Source organism: Seriola lalandi, unplaced genomic scaffold (assembly GCF_002814215.2).
Source record: "Seriola lalandi dorsalis isolate HSWRI2012SDOR001 ecotype SW California unplaced genomic scaffold, Sedor1 jcf7180002054914, whole genome shotgun sequence".
Lineage (NCBI taxonomy): Eukaryota > Metazoa > Chordata > Actinopteri > Carangiformes > Carangidae > Seriola > Seriola lalandi.
The window spans coordinates 428,159-433,158 of record NW_019525466.1 but is presented as its reverse complement, the minus strand read 5'-3'; the positions used below and the strand labels follow the sequence as shown (position 1 = coordinate 433,158).

Below are 5,000 nucleotides of genomic sequence, written 5' to 3'. Positions count from 1 at the left end.
TGAAGCTGTGAAACCGAATCGATGACGTTTGAAAACAATACGCATCTGTTGAGAAAACAAAATCAAAAATGTGTGCACTCAGCTGAAGGCACATGTTTATACCCGGGGCTGAAATGCAGTTTAACAAATTAGAAAAACCCTCTATGGCAAATATAAGCCAGGTGTGATGCACCTGCTGAGCTGAAACTATTTTCACAAATGATCTTTTCAGTCTGTTCATTTTGTGTCTCTTGTGTAACCAGCATGAGACGATCTAACAGAGAGACACGTCCAAGTTCTGCGCACACATCAACTCAAACGCTTTTGTGCAAAGCAACGCACAAATGTGAACTTTGTGAACTGAAACAGAAACTTGAAGATTTAGTTTTATTGGTAGGTAGTGGTTGATTTATTGGTTTCCACATGAAGCAGCTGCTGCAAGGTGAAGACGCAGTCACCACGTTGAGAAATCTAGTTTGCTTATACTTTATTACCTCTTTTTCTTTTCTGATAGGCCAACGTCCCCGCTCAGCCAAGTGTAAACACGCTGCTTGATAACAACAATAATGTGGATTTTTTTATTTTTAATTCTGGCATTACCAGTCAGGTTTATTTATGTGTGTTGCCTTTCACAACAGGTATAAACATGTTTGCTTTAAAACGTGGTCGGGTAACACACTGTACAAAGTAGTTTAAAGAACACTGTGGTCTTAGAATATTGTTTGGACCTGGTCCTGGGTCCGGTGTTGGATTCTAGGACCCGATTGGACCAATGAAGACCTTGGCTGTGCGTCCTGCTTCCCATTTCTCTCTCGTGTTTTTATTTGGTTATTTTCTGTCAAAAGAAGGCAAAAAAAAAAGCAGCTGTTTTATCTGTCTTAAGTGTCATATTTTAGGGGCTGTTGATGGAGGTGGGCCAGCCTCTGGTTTCTCTTTGACGTCTCCTCAGACTGTCTGACAGGCTGGAGCCGTGTCATAATTATTTCGCATTGTAAATCCTGTGAATTTGTGTCTTTGTGTCCGTTTGTGTCTGCACACACTCACTCATGTTTGAGGTTAGCTCTGGCCTGTGAGTACTTTGAATTCAGTGTAAGCTTTAGAGAAGTGCTCTGACCACGGCTTTGTGGTTTGGGCATGTGTGTGTGTGTGTGTGTGACTTTGTGCATGAAGTGCACATAGGGGTAATATGTAGCTAAGTTAGCGCAGAGTGCTCTAACTTTGTCTGCTGTGTGTGTGTGTGTGTGTGTGTGTGTGTGTGTGTGTGTGTGTGTGTGTGTGTGTAAAGAGACGAGGGTGTGTAGGGAAGTGGTGGCCGGCTTTGCGTCAACAGGGTGTGGTGTGATAACAGCCAGGCAGCTTCTCTCTTGCTCTCTTTCTAGGTCTCTCGCTCACTTGTTCTCTCTCTCTGCCAGCCAGATGGAGACACACCCAGTTCTTCTCTGCACTCCTCTGCGCACATGCACACGCACACACACACACTGTGTGTTTGTCTGTTTTTTTTCTGACCAACATAAAACAAAAAAGAACAAAAAAAAAAAAATCAAGAGGCAATAATCTGTCGCTGTGTTTTAGGTAGACAAACATGGTATAGACGGCTTTAAGTCTGCAGTAACTAAACTGCTGTTCCAAACACTTGGACAGAGATGGGTCATAGTTGGCTGGTTGCCAGTTAGCAGCATCTGTCAGCCATAAAAGAGCCAATCAGCAGCAACATGAGTCAACTAACAGAGCTCCAGAGGAGACCAAATAATCCAGGCCTAAACAGCAAGAGCACAAAATCCAGCATGTCCTCATGGGAACAGTCTGGAAAATCACGGTTAACATCTGGCAAACACAGAACAACTGCATCAACAAAGATCTCACGCTGAGACTAAACAAGTGGGACAAATAATGAACATGCACTAATATACTTCATTTAAATGTCCACTAATCATTTTCTGTATATCAACAACAGATGAAACCAGTTTCATGTGAGAAATGTGTCGCACGGCTGAGGAGCCTGAGAATTATCACCAGTTTCAGCAGCTGTACGGAGCTTTTCAGCCTCTTTTAGCTCAGTCTTTTGGTTTTGTTGCACATTTGCTGTTTGGTTTCGGTTTCACCACTTTCCAGCAGCAGCAAAAAAAGAAAAAAAAAGCTTTGATAAACCTGCTGTATGCCACCTGTCCACCGGACCACCGCACAGCTGCATTAAAGCAGCAGGTTAGCAGCTAAAGGAGCAGGAGAAAAAGTTTAAGATACTACATATTAACATGATTTAATGTCTTTATTACTTCCTTTCATACATAAACCATAGCGCACAGTGCTTTAAACACTAGCAAAGAAAAAGAAAACCAAATTAGCAAATCAAGCAACAGGTTGTAAGTGAGTGATGGAAAATAAGAGAAGTGGAAAGAGCAGAATAAAAAAAAAACTCAGGCATAAATGCATCTTAAAATGCTTCACAAAATGTATTTTAACACATATGGCCATTATCAAAATGAAAAAAATCAAAAGATAAATACAGTAAAATAATAATTCATGAAAGGGAATACACAGCACTGTACATAAAGGGTTAACTAAAATAGCGTAGCTGAGGGAAACCTTATATGACCCGTCGGTGCAGCAGTGTTATGGTAAATATGAACCTGCCAGTGAACCAGCGCCGCAGGATTCCTCAGTTATTCCCGCGTCGTGTGTCGGGTCCCCCACGGCTGAGAAAGTTCCCTCTTAGATTTTTGAGAAGAATAACCTGAACGATTTGGCCCAGGAATGTCAAACATGAACGATGTCTGTGGAGACTGATGCTGTCGTGTGATTGGCTGCACAGCTCTACTTACAAAGCACCGAAACGCCGTTGAAAGTTTGTTGATGTCAGCATAATAGACAGAAGTGGATTTGTAAAGCCAGTGCTAATAAACTATCAATATGATATTGGTCAATATTGACAGTTTCAGTAACTGATGATGCTTAAGGTAATTAGGATTTACTCATTTACTTATATGTTTAAGTAAAGGACTGCGAATCAAACCTCAATCATTTTGTTTATTGACTAAATTTTGCCCATTTTGCACAGGATGCTTGGTCAGATCCTTTATATTTTTCTGATCTGATATTGCAGATTTAAATAATAATTTTGTAAATTTTAAGCTTGTTGTTTTAAGGTGGCTACATCCTTTTATATGATAAGTTATTCCTTATAAGACAACAAAAGAATTTTGGCTAATTTTACTGATATAAAAATGAAGAAATGTACAAGGTAATGGGAAGAAATTATGAAATTTCTAGTGGTATTGAAACCCAGATGTTAGTAACAATAATTAAGTCATATTCTACTAGAAAAAAAAAAAAGTCTATATCTTTGAATATATGTTTATTTTGACATTTTTCATACAAAAGTAGTAGCACCTGCAGTGGCACCTAAATACAGACTGTGCAAATGGGGAAAAACACTCAACCAGACGATGAAAACAGTCCATCTGTTGTTCTAATAATGACAAAGAGAACAACGGGCGAGTGCTAAAAGCGTGTGCGTTCGCATGAAAACCAAGAAAAGAATGAAAATTGGAAAACCCATATTAACCGAAGAGTAATCCTGAGTCTGTTTTGAAATGAAAGACTGAATGAAAGAAATAATTTTCTTAGTTGTGACGCTCTCTGCCAGAAATAAAGTAGTTCTCTTGAATTTACTGTGAAATTGAATGTGTGCTCAGCTTAAAAAAAAAACAAAACAAACGTCATTGTCACCTCAGCTTCCTATAATCTCGCACTCATCCCCCGCTCGTTTTCTCCATTTCTTCCTCTCTGCCCTCACTTCTCATGACGGACAATATCGCTCAACAGCAATGACCTTTGACCCCGCGGCCAGCAAACACCTCTGGCTCGTCAATGTTGACTCATCCCCCTCCCGTTGTTGTCGGAGACTGACGGGCAGTTGTCAGCTGTTGTTTTGACTTTCTTTGCACTTCGGTCGGAGCTCTGAGGTTAGATAAGACAAGGGTGCTGTGTGTGTGTGTGTGTGTGTGTGTGTGTGTGTGTGTGTTTGTGTGTGTGAGAGAGAGAGAGAGAGAGAGAGAGAGAGACATGCCATTGCAAGCCTTAAGTTACAGAGAATTTGTGCAACTTGTTGATTATAGAATCCAGGCTGAACTTTTGGGGACACTAGTTTTTATACAGACATGAGTAGATGTTAATATTGTGGTGAAATTTCAGCACAGGCAGAGGCGTGATGCTACACAGTTTGCCACAGGGTTTTCTTGTAGTTCCTACTTCTACTTTTCACTTACTGTAAATTGACACTTTAATACGGTGCTCGCACCACAGCGCCGGTCTGCAGTTCTGCTTTTACGGCTCGCTCGTGTCGCTTTGAATGGCAGACGACGCAAAAAAGGTGTTTGTGCAGATCGTGGTTTGCAGAGCGGTTGGTTGGTATTCATGTACAATCATGATGACATCTTGGCCTTTTCACATTGACCGCAAACCGTACAGCGGCATCCGGGTACAGTGGCTGCTCCTCACTCTTCACCAGAACCTCTTCTCTACTTTACTTCAAAGTAATAACAGTATTTCCAGTTTTCCTGCTGTGACACCTGTTCGCTTCTCCACCGACACCTTGTCACATTTACTTGATATTTGTGATATTGGACACTGTGCTCATTCTGTAGAGGCTGGTAAGAGGCTGAAATTCAAAAAAAAGTGTGAAGTGAAGTTGGGTTTTAGTTTTAAGTTACACTTTTACTTTCCCTTTTGCATTTTCTGTCTATTTTTTTAAAACAATATTCCCTTTTAGCAAGAGCTGAAACAATCGGTTGGTTAATCAATCTTCTGATTGACATTAAGCAGAAATGAGGAAAAATGTCACATATTGCCTAAACTCCCATCTTCTCACCTGTGACGATTTACTGCTTTTCTTCGTATTCTGCGACATTAAACTGAATATTTTTGGCTTTTGAACATTTTGTCAACTTAATATTTCATCAATTTCCAGATTTTTAATAAACCGAACAATTAATAGGTAATCCAGAGACAGAAATGGAGAGATC

At 40.3% G+C, this 5,000-nt stretch overlaps 1 protein-coding gene and 1 long non-coding RNA gene across 3 annotated transcripts in view; one reads left to right on the top strand and one right to left on the bottom strand.

Annotated features, from left to right (window-relative positions):
* Window positions 1-5,000, top strand: part of klf8 (Kruppel like factor 8) — a 71,085-nt gene that overhangs the window by 15,577 nt on the left and 50,508 nt on the right. The window lies entirely within an intron of this gene.
* LOC147817695 (uncharacterized) lies at window positions 3,319-4,972 on the bottom strand. Its single transcript, XR_015436128.1, has 3 exons — window positions 4,847-4,972; window positions 4,245-4,636; window positions 3,319-3,960 (listed from the first exon to the last, which is right to left on the bottom strand). It is a non-coding gene; the product is annotated as an uncharacterized LOC147817695 (long non-coding RNA).